A 14,745-nucleotide genomic window follows, 5' to 3' on the forward strand; every position below is an offset into this window, starting at 1 on the left:
GTCTAGAAGGCCTTGCAGATAAACAAAGCCCCCAAATGAACTATTTAGTGGGAAAAGTTTTGTGTAGTGTTTTATACAGTACATGACCTTTAAAGGTCTACTTCAGAAGTGGAGCAGAGAAATAATCACTAAGAAAAATTTGTTTTGGCTCCATAAAGTTGAAGCAGTCTTGATACTACTGACTACTGAGTCATTTCAAGTGGTATGAATCTAAGTTTAATGTGTGGTATATAATTCTTCCTCTCCACTTTTACTTCAGTTCAGTTTGCACAAATGACATTGTCTAGCAGGGACTCAGATTTGCAAAAGTACATTTTTAATGACATTACAAAAAGATTAGTACTGACAGTTTTTTATATATATTTCCTATGTGGGGCCAACTCTTCCAGCCCATTTCCTTCAGTGATATCTGGAGAGGATCTGATAAGCTTTATACTGCTTTTCACAGGTCAAAGGGCATTGTCTTCCCCTTCTCTCCAGCTGCCAACAACAAAGTCAGACATATGTTATCACCATCACACAGGAAGCTGTGAGCCTGCTTGTGTTCAACAAAGTACAAATACAGGAAGAGCGTCAGGTTAGTTAAAAGCTGATGGAACTCTGCTAAGGTAGTATATAGCTAATAATACTATAACCCAATAATACTATGCTGTATGCTGTGTGTGTATGTTTCAGTATCAGGGAAGGGTGGTTATCTGTTGTTGATTGGTTTAATATTACTATAGCCTAAGTACAGGTATCCATTTAAACCCTTTTGCAGGTGGCATCATCTCCTGAGGTGGGGCTGCATAATGTTAAAAGAATAATTACTTTTTCAGTAAAGAGCAAAGCTGCAGTGGGATTAAGTGATAATGAATTGAACATGAAGTTCATCTGAACAGATACAATTTCACACTGCCAGTGAACAAACAGGATGTGAGTTGCCGTAATTTTTTTCTAGATTCCCTCATTTTAACATACAGTATGTTGTATATCAAGATTAAAATGATGTACAGTATATTAGCAAGCTCATATCATGAAGTGCTGCTGGTCATGACATCTTAGTGTTGGTAAAAGTGCGTTTTCCACTCCTCTGTAATTCTGGAATGTGAAATCGGCTTAATAGGAACTTTAAGTTTTCAGCACTTTATGTTTTCAGACAGTATTTTGGAATCACGTTCATTAGTGCTAAATTTGGATCTATTTGCAGCTTGTCTTCTGCTTCCGGTACATTGTTTACTGCTTCAGGAAAGTCTTCCCAATACATTATACTAGTTCCTATCCTCTGGCTTTTTGCTCAGCACAGAACAAATCAGGTCAGGCACACTGAGTTCCAACTCCTGTCTCTAAGGACCAGTTGAAGCTGTACTGCGATGTACTGCTACTGCCTGGAAGTTCTAGGCCACACCATAAATAACACATACAGATATCTGTGGGAATAGAGGACTACAAAAGCAGAGTTAAGCCCACTACTTGCCCATGCCTTCAGGGAAGTGAGGAATGGGGTCTTTGCTCTAGTGCCAGTGCCAGTGAGTGCAACACTGCATCAGTGAACTGTCTTACTACAATTTGTTCCATCTCTCTGATGGTTACATCTTTTTTTCACACCTTCAGTGGCTATGCCAAGAGCTTAATATACTTTCAGAAGGTCCTTAAAATGGTTTGCTTCCTCTATTGAGATTGCTAGATTACTTTAAATGTGAAACCAGCACTTGAGCTTTAGCCATCAGAAGTATAGATCCAGCATCCAGTGCCAGTGTCTCGCCACTTTGGAGTGCTGTGTGGACGGGAACAGTAAGCAGATAGGAAAGTCTTGTGAACAGATATGATAGATGAGTAAATACAATCGTGTCACGACTCAAACCCAAACTTCTGAGTTCCTAGTCTGCCTGTATGTCTAGCAGGGAACACCAAGAGCAAGAAGTGGTGTGTTCACAGCAACTGAAGCTCAGAGACCATGGTAAAGCTTTTCATCTAACCCAAGGGATGGCACCAGTTGGGGTAAGAGGTTGTCCCTAAAGACTACTGGCATTGAGTAGTACTTTAGGTCATTGCCCTGAGGTGGAGAGTAAGGGTAGCAGTAATACTTACTTGAGCTTTCAATCATGACCTGTGAGAAACAGTCCATCATGGCAAGTAACTGTTGCTGTTCCACTATGAACAGCTGTCCTCTACGCACCATCCTGCTATGACCCTGTCAGTCTCTTCTGTTTCACTCATGAATGAAAGTGCTTGAACAATTTCACATGATTTTATATTATGGGCTGTATCATTACTGCAGACTTTATTTGTGCATGTGTAAATGTCTGTTTTTACAATACCTCAGAAAAGTTTGTCAGGATTTTGCTGGGGGGATAGCAGAGGGAGAGAAAGTGGATTGTTAACAGTAAAATATTAGCTACCAGCTGGAAAAGAGATGTGTGACCACATGACAGAGCTCATGCCTGTGTAGACAGAATGAGTGGATATGTACCTGTGATAGTGACAAGCAGGGCTAAAGGTAGGGACGAGCAGGCAACAGAATGGAAGATACGATATTGAATGAAAAATGAAGTGAGAGGTATGGTTTTAGCCAAGAGTATGGCCATATCATTATACATCTGCTTTAAGGTTGGCTAAAAACATACCTTTCCATGATTTCAAACTGAGATATTCATCACTACGACAATCCCTAAGTCATACTTGCCATCCCTTCTTGTTAGCTAAAATCCAAATGCAGAAAAAGTTACGCTTAGTGGTAGATTAAAAGATAAAATGTGTCAGTGAGGAAATGCCCAGAACTAGACAAATGATGAAACTAGAGAAAGAAGAGATGAGGCTGAGGGAGGCCTTTTGTTCAGTTGGTATTTAAACTGCTCATTCAGAGCAGATGACCCACTCAGAGAAGACATACTTGGAGTATGCTTGTGGTTCTACAGGAAATATGACTGGTATTATTTTTCTTCTGCAATCTTTGAATTTTTTTGAGTGCTCAGTCTTTTGAGCAAAGGCAGTCAATGGACTAATTTGTGTTGAACTGCTGAAATCCAGTAATTTGGTTTAGATAAGGTCTGAGTAGGTGGGCTTTTTGAATATACAATTGATCATCTTCATTACTCTGAACCTTTTGATCTTTGTCTATCTGCAGTTCATTGAAATGGCATTAAACACTTCTAGTTTTGATATTCTAGAAGACTGATTCTTAACAATACTATTCAAAGCTTTGTATTGCTTAATACAGATGTCTATACCTTCCAGTGAAACTCTGAACTGTATGTACATGCAAGCTGGAGGTACTGGAGATGCTCTGAAGAAAAAAGGGTTTTCAAACACATCTGATGACTCTGCCCTTTCCTAACTATCCATTTTGGGAAATGAATAAGAGGGCTTTTCTGTCTTCATGGACTTATCTTTATGAAGGTTTATGTAGATAACTTTGGAATACCAGCAATGCATAAGGGGGTAGTTCAGAGCATTTGTAGCTTAAAATTTTTCAGAAAGTGGTTTGCACAGGCACTTTAAATGTTGCTCTGCATGTTGGAAGCAATAGGCTCTTTCCCAGTTATGCTCAGTAGAAGGCTTGTTAGCTTGGACCAGTATGTCTGTACAAAGTTGTCAGCCTGTCAGAGCTCTGAACTCTGATCATGTTTGGGACCTCAAATGCTTCTTCAGTCTGCACAGCAGAAACAAACCACTTCCAGGATTTATTCTAAAATCATGACATTTGCTGAGACAAGGGTGAGTCTGCCACTAGGATTATCAACTGAAGAAGGGACACGATACCGAGAGATAAAGTCAGACTGCTAAGGAGCTGAGAGAAGATGCTACCAGACAACAGCTCACCTCAACTAAGAGCTAAATGACAAGGGGTGAGAAGCAGGCTGTGTCAGTAATTTGGGCTGACAATTGTGTCCTACTGTGCTGGTTTTCAAAACCAAGCAACAAGAGGGAAGGAATGAATGATAGGCGAGATGATTACCTGTGGGTAAAATCCTGGATTAGAAATCATATTATATAGGAAGGGTCAATCTAATCCTTTTGAACCATGATAATTTACCTTCTGCTTGGGATCCTGCCTTAGTTCTGAAACTCATTAGCTTTCTCATAGGCTAAATAGGTCTCTGAAAAATTTCCATTAACAGCTGTCAAAATTGGTGCTGGTGGTTTCCCAATACACCAGTAGTGCATAGGCACTGAATTTATTCATTTGTAGAGTCAGTAAGTCAGTGTAGTATAAGCTGGTATTCTGTTCACTGTTGAAATGTAATTTCTGAGACACAAAGTCTGTGAGTAGTTTCATATATGTATCTAGATAGATGCAGATACAGAGATGTGTCAGGCCAGGTCAGATTTTAATAGGCATTTTGCCACATCTGTTCCTCCATTTTTAGTCCCTTGCCCTTCTGCAGATCATATTTATGAAGAATTTATGCTAAAAGTGCTCTGATTAAAGAGAAGTTGCTAATATTATGGTGGTCCTGAGAGCTATGTTTATTGTAGGGTACATTCAGACTAGATACAAGGAAGAAATTTTTTATGATGAGGGTGATGAAACATTGGAACAGGTTGCCCAGAGAGATGGTAGATGCCCCATTGCTGGAAACATTCAAGGTCAGGTTGGACGGGGCTCTGAGCAAGCTGATCTAGTTGAAGATGTCCCTGCTTATTGCAGGGGGGGGTTGGACTAGATGACCTTTAAAAGTCCCTTTCAACCCAAACCATTCTATGACTCTCTGATTCTATGCACCACTGGAACAACAAGAAGTTATACCAAAATTGCTTTTTATATCCATGAGTCATTTGGATTATACCTGAGGATTTCCACGGCATGAAAAAATCCCTAGATGGCATAAAGCCAGTGGAGCTTTTTTTTGTATCCTGTACTTGAGGTATAGTAGGCATACAAACAGTCCTTAAGTGACAGAGGAGGAATTAATTCATACTGACTGGTAAACACTTCTTATTCTTATCATGTGCAATTTTATCTGATGGCTACCTTCAGATAAGTTAAGTAAGTTAAGACAGAGAGAATCATGACTAGAGGAAGCCAAATAACTTACTACCCAGAGAGCAAGCAGGAACAGAATACTGTCACTGTACTATGATGCTTTTCTTCATGTGACATCTGTTCTGATGTTGGGAAGAAATCAGTGAAAGATAATTCAGTCTAAGTTATTTCGTTCCAGTCTCATGATCTTTCTAAAGGAATTTTATTTGGATGGAAGCTGCTTCAAACTGCACAGTATCACATTGTGAAACTGTGCTTGTTTTCTGATCGTTTGTCACAAGAGGGGGTTGGAGTTCTTTGCAATTTATAAAAGCTGATGTTCCATGCTAACTAGGAGAGGGTGGTTTCGTTGTGGGTTTTTTTGTTGTGTTTTGGTTTTTTTTTTGAGGATAAAAGAAGTCCTTCTCATTATGGGCTTATTATTGGATTGTACTGTTTTTAAATAATAGAATATAAAATTGTTGAAAAGCTTAGGTAAAACAATGAACAGTTGGTAAGAAAATAATTGTTCCATACTGGTTTTTATTTAGTACTTCAATGACAAATATATAATTGTAAAAATTATGACATAAAAAGCATTCTTGGGCATGGTCATACTCTTAAGCAGTGAAATTCATAGAATAGGAGTTGGGAGGAAATCTCTGTGAGAAACTTCATTTCTTTAGGGAACCATCACAAGGTGAATCCAACTCATCAGCTAGCCAGGCTAAAGTAAATGAAATAACGATGCCTAGTCCACCTGAGACACTATCCCTGTTTATGCTGGTATTTGTAGGATGCCAGCATCCTGTGTAAAGGCTCTCCTCTTGTTTTGAGGTAGAGTGACAGCTATCATTGCCCTATTTCAGAATCCTCACTGTGAACAGGCTTTAGAAAAAGTAATAATAGAACTCTAGGTCCATTTTTTTTTTTCTGGATAATCTCTGGAGAATCTGACAGGTTAGGGAATTCTGTACATCCCTGGATCTTTCATTCACTTCTAAGCGTGCAGATCCAGGAAGAGGACTGTATTCTTGGAAATGCTTGGAAAAAAGCATAGGCAATGTTATGAAAATGGCTAAGCCTCCACTTTTCATAATGGAATAGGAGGATGTGACTGAGGAGATGGTGTCTTTCACGTTTGGTGAAGAAAAGGTTTGGAAAGGTTTCTTCTCTGGATTTAGAGAAGAGAAGAGATGTCTCAAATGATACATGATTGCAAAGGCTTTCTTTTGATGAGTAGTGAATTATGATGCAAGAAAGATAATGCAGAAATCCTGTTTCTGTCTGTAGGGAAATCTAAACCTCCCTGTTCTTTCTAATTCTGGGAAGAACTTAGTCATTTCTCTTTGAAGTATTGTTTATATGCCCTTAATTCTTAGAAAAACTTTTTCACTCATATCTAAATTAGCCACATTCTGTGTTTCTGTTGTCTTGTACAGTCTGTATTAACTGCCTGTACGCATCATGAGGGTTGGACCTTTCACCATGCAGCAATAACCTGATTTCATATCTTGCATGTCTGGCAGCAATTAAAAATTTTTAAGACATCAGCGATGCTCCTGGAAGATCTCTGTACACAGCTGAGTGGCTTTGCAGGGCTGTGGCAGTGGCTTTTTCAGTTTTTGCCTTTACATTTCCAGTTTCTGAGAGTATTTATTATGTGAATTTTCTTAGAATTAAAGTAATAGAATACAAAAAAATGCAGTATTTTTAGGAAAGAAATGGTTTTCAAGGTAACAGCACATATACTTTGAGAAATACTACTTTAATGAATGCAAAGTCAGGAAGAATGATTTTTAAACATTGTCAACACATATAAAAGCATATAATCAGAAGACTATATGCATCCCTTGTGAAGAACAGCATTATGGAGGTCCACTTTTTGTTCCTGAAAAGGAACACAGCTTTTTTCCTTTCAGCTTTGTTTAGTTTACCTCGATATTCTGTTGAAAATCCCAACCAAAAAAGGAAAAAAGAGGGGGAAAAAAAAGAATAAAAGAAAAAATCTCTTGGGCATTGCACTGGTGAAAAAAATAAGTTACACTTAAGTGGGTTTTGTCTTAGAATTACTGAAGAATTAAAGAGGGATTATATCCTCACTGTTTTCTACTGTTGTCATTGACTAAAGCCAAGTTCACAAATCAAACGTAGGGCATCATAAAAACTTGCCACAATGTGAGCTACAATTTGCTTTGTATTTACTCTTGGGAACTTTGAACAAAGGTCAGCACAAGTTTCTTTGCCCCTCCCATTCGCATTTTCCCACACTTTTCTTTTTCCCACACTTGAATGAATCTATATAGTGCTTGCTTATGATCATCATAGTGATGTATATTTAAAATGTGACACATACTTTTGAACCCAAATATGATGCAGATTCATGACTGGACTATTTATGAGATACTGTCATTAATTCTGTCCTGTTTCTGTCAGTAGAGTGAGGATTCTTTCTCTCTTTCCTCCTCTTGTTTTCAAGTCAGAAATACTTTTCCTTACATTTGCAACGGATTCTCCACTGAAGAATTTTTCAAATTTTTTTCTTTTTTTTTTTTTTTTCAACAGTGGATTTTCTTTAGAACGCAGCTTGAACATGCACATTTTCTTTAGAACTGCTTTCTTGTGACCGAAAATTCAAAATGCAAGGGTAGGCACTGCCTGTCCACCATAAATTGTAGACTGCACCCCATTTACTTCCTCGTAGCTTATTATTTGTTCTGACCTGTGTCCCCAGCTGAAAGATGTGAAGACGACTAACAAAACCTTATTATTTTGGCAGGGATTACTGTCTATAGGAACAAGACACATAGAGACAAAAGAAAAAAAAATACATTTTTTATTTTTTTAATTTCTGTTTGAAACATCAGGTAGAGACTTTGTATCTTTCACTTCACTGAGTAAGAAATTCCCAGTTCTTTCTTATTTGTGATAGAGTTTCAAATTTTATACAGGCTGTAAAAACAGCTGGTAATAAAGAGGGTTCTTGTGGGTCACAGTCTTCCCATCATAAACTCTTTGCACTGTTCTTCAGCTGTTCAAATAAACATACCTCTGCTTCTTGTCTTCCTGCTGAGAAATTAGTACATAAGCCCAAAGAAACAGGTGTCATACTACACTACCAAGCATAATAGCATTTTGTTTGGAAGACCTTTCTACTGACACTGTTACAAAGTTTTAAAGAACTTACAAGGATGAAAGTTAACAGGGAAACTTACTATATTTGTATATCTTTTAAGGTAAATGTGTATTTGACCAGTATAATTATTGCTCCATTGGCCCTGCTTTGAGCAGGAGGTTGGCCTACACAACAACCATAAGTTCCTTCCAGCCTGAATGACTTTATTATTCTGTGCTGGCGACAGTTCCTCTATGATATGAGTAATCCATTTATGCTAGACAAGTAAGCCTGATAAAAGACCAGAAGTGCCCATCAGCTGTTGCTTCTATTATGTAGTTATTGTTTTCATGTTGCCTTTTGGTAGTCTGCATACAGGCAGAGCTCCTCTTGCGTCATGGAATCCTGTAAATCTGAGGTGAAATTTGTGTACAATCTGAGCAATGAACCAAATAGAGTGATAGTGGCACAATGACGTCTTCAGCTGCAGAATACCAAAATCCAATTAATTTATATTGACACCAAAGCAATGTTATCCCGTGATCTTGAATATCCTGTGGTAAGAACAATCTATCTAAACTGTTTTGGAATATAATATGAATAGCACAAACTATACCGTGTATTTGAGAAAGCCCATTTAAAGACTGCACAGACAAAGGCTTAGTTTTCTGAGATGTGCAGAGCTAGCAGCTAACTCAATTTATAGCTGAACTCATTGTTGACCCATTGTCAATAATGGGTATTTTCTCATACACAAGACATCAGACAAAACAAAACAAGTTTTATTGTACCCTGTTCTGTTAAATAAACATCTTTCCTCATTTTCAGCACAGGTAAGATGCCATTATAATAGCTATAATACTTTTCCTAAGTAAAAATACATTCAGGAGGAAGAGTGAAAATAATCTCTGTATATGTTTTAGTTCTAAAATGAATAAAGAAAAATCAGCAAGCAAAGCTCACTATTGTTAGCCTAAAGCTTTTTATATTACTATTCTTCTGACATCAAAAAATAATGAAAAAAATGGTTAATTTTATCTGAAAAATGTCATAGAAATTGGACACTTTAGGAAAATTTTTTTGGGTAAAAAAATCAACCAAGCCTTCTCTGCCAAAAATTCAATATCAATGGTGATAAAAATTAGTATTTTCTGAAGAAGAGCACTTGATAAAAATTTCCTGGCCAGCTTTACTTCCAATTATTTTATTTGATAATGCCTGTATTACTGCCAAATGATTCTCTAGGTAAAGAACAGGACATTCAAGAGCAGTTTGTCTGCTGGTATTTATTAGCTGTGGGAAAGTCACCTTTTCACAACTCTATTTTGCAAATATCATTCCAGTAGCATAAAGGTTGTAAGCACTATGGTTTCTATAATTAAGTGTACCTTCACTTGCTCTTTTTTGAATTAGTTATATTTTTCTATTATACGGGTGTTATTTCCAGTATTCTGTTCCCATGGGAAGTTTTATTTATCAGCCTCATCAGATGCCTTGTTATGAAAATGTATACCCAACTCTTTGCTAAGTTAGCTGATTATTTAGTATCAAATATCACCATCTGTTCTTATTATCTGACAAAAATACAGATGATCAAGCTAGAGGTGCCTTAACGTCGGTGTGAGTTTAAAGTTCAGATGTTAGATACACTGGCATAAGCCATATCTTCCTTCCTACCATAGAATTTGAGTGAGAAAAGGATTAGAGGTGCTGCTTCTGTAGTTTGTTCCTGTTTCATTGTGAAGGCACACCCTCAGAATGTGGGAAGCAAATGTCTTTCTCCTGAATGCATGCTTGAGTGCTGTGATTGTCTTTATTTGATCTATAGACCAGTTTGCTTTCTGCAAACATTTGCTATATGGACGCTGTGGGGCATAGTGAGAATGGAGTTAAAATCTGGCAGAGGAGCCTCTGGTGCTGCTGAGATTTACTTTTAGTTAGCTGCTGAGCTTTGTATGGTGCCATAAATCAGGTATCCATAAAAAGAAAAATCGTTACACAATTCAGAAGGAAGTGGAATATGATAAACTCCTGTTTACAGCCTGAGTGACTTCCTTTCGAGCCCTCCTCCTTCTTCAGGAAACAGAAAAATCACCCTACGTTTTTGACGAATTGAAGTCTATGGAATATATTCCACACATATTCATTCCTGTGGTGATGCAGCATAGACGCTGTAATTGGGGACTCTGGGGCTCGTTGTGCTGGGCCCTGTCCAAATGCATATTGAAAAGGCTGGGCTGGCTCTAAAGGCTTTACATTTTAATTACCAGGCAGAGAAAGGAAAGGGCTTTCTCCTTCCTGCCTACTCCTCCAACTGTAGGATGTTTGATGCAAGTCTGTATTTGTGGCTCAGGAAGCTTCTGAAAGATGCTTTTCTTGATGGGGAACCACACAATTATAATATGGCCACTCAGTCTGTGAATGGATTTTCAGTAAGAGCAAAGCTGCTAAAACTTGTATATAGTTGCTCTGCTTCATTAAAACACTGGAACCCAGCACAGCTTTTAAATCAAGGCCCAAAGCACTACACTGAAGGTGGGCTGTAATCTTGTTTGACTGTGTTCTGTCATTCATTATAAGCTAAATTGATACCGTGTGTTCATCAATGAGGTACAGCTTAACTGATGACTGTCAGTGGTATTTTATGGTGTTATTGTAGTGTTTAGGAACTCACTTCTTGGGCCCCACATCCATTGTGCCATGCGGCGGAGCACACATTACAAGTGATTCGCCCTGCATTAGGAAGTTTGTATCTACATGTAAGAGAAGAGACAACAGACAGATACAGACAGATGAGGAGTGAATTAAATGGTCAAGGTGACAGATGAAAAAATCCCGTAGAAGTACATATAAAGAAACTTGCTCTTGAACTCTAGAGCGCCTTTTATCCCATTTTTCCAGGAACACAAAACAGAAAACTCTTACGCTTCAGCTTTTCACTGAAACAAATAACTTCTTTTAAAATCCAATCACTTAAACAGTTTCTCATGGCCAGCCATCAGTAAGCTAGATGACCTAATGTGATTTCTTACCAGTTTAGTGTTCTCTGTTTAACTACAGCATGAGGGAATATGAAGGAATGAGCGTCGTTTTTATTGAGTTTGCTGCCTAGTATTCAAATCATGAAGTCAAACCTCTGCCTAATACTATGAAAAGATGTGAGAAGTGTTCAGTGTTTTAATCTATGTACTTTCTACAGAGAATACAGTTTTTCAGTCCACCCGAACTGCTATGCCTGCCTCTGTAAATTATGTGATTCTGACTAATATAATCACATCAAATTTTCCTTTATTAATAGTACCCAGTGTTAGATGTGATCATAAAATACACGTCTTCATTTGTAGCTTGGATTTTAGAAATCCCCATAGACCAATTGAGGAAGTGTAAAGAGACCAACCCGAAATGTCCTGGGAGAATTTCCAAAAAAAGCAAAGCAGCAAGAAATAGAAATCAAAATAACATCTTCAATCTCCTCTGCCCTAAATTCTTAGAACACAACTACTGTTTCGACTTTCTTGCAAAATCACACTATTATCATTTTGATATTTTGCAGCTACTGCAGACTGAGAAATGTTTCAGGCTGTAGTTAGGGACTCTCTCTGTTCCTGCCTCTTCAGCCCCTGTCCGCCAACTCTTTTTAATACTGAGTGCCTATTCGAGCTTACCTAGACAACAGGCCTCACGACTGAGAAGGGAAAGACATGCAGCCAGCTGTGGTCTCCACTCTCCTTACTTTCCTTCCCAATTCTAAAGAGGACTGTGACCTATGCAGACTGGAGTGGATAGGGCTTGGTGGTTTTCTCTCTGTTGCTACCATAACGTTTGCTCTTGCCTATTCATGGCCTACTTTGTCTTCGGATCAGTTCATGATGCTGGCCCTGCTTAGAACAAGACACTGTTCCAAAAATTAACTCACAAGAGAGAATCTAAACTGAAAAAGTATTCTCAAGGGACTGGGCGGAAAGCTTGCTTATAAATTTTGGGAATGGGTTCCTTAATTCTTATCTTAGTATTTTGAATAAGTCTTCTATGGTTATGAGACGTCTGAGACATCAAAGTATACCATCACAGATCATGGTAGCATGAGATAGCCAGGATAATAAAATTAATAGGTCCTATAGCTGCTTTCTCTACTGCATAGAGTTAATAAGTTTTTACTGATGGAAACGTGGGTCCCTGATGGAATTTTGCTATGTCACTGTTATGATTCTGTGGTCCTAGTGAATTTTTTTCTGATTATTCAAAACATTAAAAAGTTAGAATTTAAGATCTGACATCAAAACTTCCTGTGATAAGCAAATCTTCCTAATGCTGCACCTGTTAAAATAAGTCATTCTGTTGTATTTAGTGAGACTAGTCATGTTATTTACAGCTTGATATGCACTGAAGTGATTTACTGAAGGCTAGCCAATGTGTTCTATAATCTCGCCTAATACATCTTTATTATAATGCTGTTGCAGGTGAATATATGTGGATAGAGAATAGGGAATTACAGATTCCTGTAATGAGTATTTAGAAGATTAACCTTACTACAATAATTCATCAAAAGCACACTTCTTGATAATGATTAATTTTACACTTTATTAATCATACAAAATTGTTGGTTTATAACACTTATATTAGTGCTGAGCATACAAGAGTAGAGAGCTGATGCCATATAGTTCGGACTGATGATGAAATCCTTGGTGGTTCTTAGTCTCTGAGATCAAGGTGGTCACTTCTTTCTTCTCTAATTTTCCTTGACTGTATCTGATGTTCTTATGCTGTTGCCCAGTCCCTCCCAAAAGAAGTGCCTCAGTGCTGCTTATCTTGTTTTCGACTTTGCTGATCATCCTTCTTACGTAGTAAGGAGGTTGTTCTGCTTATCTTGTCTGACAGCTTTGGTCACTTGAATGCCTGCTACATGTACTCACTCACCTGTCTTTGCCTGTTTGGTAGTCACATTGATCATGTATTTGTATAAAATTTTTATACGTTATGTCCAGTTATGCCATCATAGTATTCGGAAATACTTAGATACTGTGGTTAGTTACACTATTTTAGTCCAGTGATATTTGGGTCCAAGACAAGCGAATATTAATTATATCCCGATTAGTACAGTTCCGATTTATGGGTGTTAGAAGGCCTCTATTTTGCCTACAATGCAAACTTAAGCAAGGATCAATAACAGTTTAAGATAGAAAACTTGCTGTAAATTTTCAATAAAATTATATAACAGATGAGAGCCATATGAAAAAATTATTAATAGATTCAGTTTAATCTCTCTCCTGGAAACATGGAATAAAGAGTATCATGGAATATTTTTTTTAGGTTTGTCCCCTCACTAGTGTTGTTCACTTTTCTATAAGAAGACTGTGATGCTTGGCACAATACATGATGCAAAACTGGAATCTGGGATACAGTCATGAGGGACACTTCGGAAGTTCTTTTCAGACTAAACATTCATATGACCAAGCCCTGCAACCATTTAGACGAAGGTGCTTGAATCTCACACAGTGAAAGGCAAATTTAGGTGTTGCTCCCATCTCCCCGGGCACATTTTGCTTCCTTCCACATATTTTTCTGAAGCAGGACTTGACATCACGCTCTCATACCAGCACCTGCTTCTTTCAGCGACTGTCTTCTCCCCCCAGCAACTACAGCTGGCAGCAACTGTTTGTGTTACGCTATAGCAGACAGAAGAGGAGGCTTTTGACTGTTGGAAGAGCTTTCATTGCTCAAGCAGCTGTTCCTGATGTTCCCTGGGGAAAAGTCAGAAATCTGGATGGAAGCCAGTTGGAGCACATGAATTTGGGTGTCTTTCACATAAAGTTATTGCATTGTACTTTCTAAGAGGTTCAAGCAACTTTTAAAGCTCATTTAAGAATAGGCTATTGATTGTCAACATATGAACATAAAGTAATTTCTAAACTGCTATTTTTTCATCAATTCTACATGTGCGTCTTTTTTTAAAATTAATTTTTAGACACAGCTGCAAAACATTAAGTTCTAAACAGATTTTTTTCATTAAGCCTTTTCTTCATAATACCACATTTGAATTACAATACTAGATCTAGAAATCTGTAATATGCTGATTGCTAGCAACTCTTCATTCTAATGTTTTTTCATTAGAGCACTAACAGAAGGAGCAGTCCACAAAGGGAATGCAAGTGTCATAAGAATACATTAATATCCCTTAATAAGGGAAAAAAAAAAAAAGAAAATGCAAACATCCACTCATTATTCTTGTTCAAGAGCTACTACAGAAGCTTAAAAGCTGCCTCACAATCAGCCAACCAATGGTTCAGCTACCTGATTTGTGATGTGTGTAATGGAATTCTTTTCCACTGGCTTGTATGACTTTTCCTCAAAGCTAGCTAATTCTACAAGGCAGGCAAATAATTTCAGATTTTTTTTTTATTGGGTAAATAATATACTTCCATAAATTAGGACTGTTGTATATAGTGGGTATTAGATATCACACACAATTAGGGTTTCTAGCTAGCATGTTGTCTTCAGTGGATACAAGCAAATGTAGTATCCCTGCTGCTGGAAAGCCACTTATGCCTGTCAGCACATCTGTCCAGGCAGAACAGAGATGTCGATACCACACTTGCCTGCTCTTGTGGTCTCCCTAGACTAGCACCTTTTTCTGTATTGGTCCTCAACGTATTGAAGAAGAAACGTTGAAGATGGCTGAACAGGT

This window comes from Platalea leucorodia, assembly GCF_965183815.1.
Source record: "Platalea leucorodia genome assembly, chromosome: 5".
NCBI classification, from domain to species: domain Eukaryota; kingdom Metazoa; phylum Chordata; class Aves; order Pelecaniformes; family Threskiornithidae; genus Platalea; species Platalea leucorodia.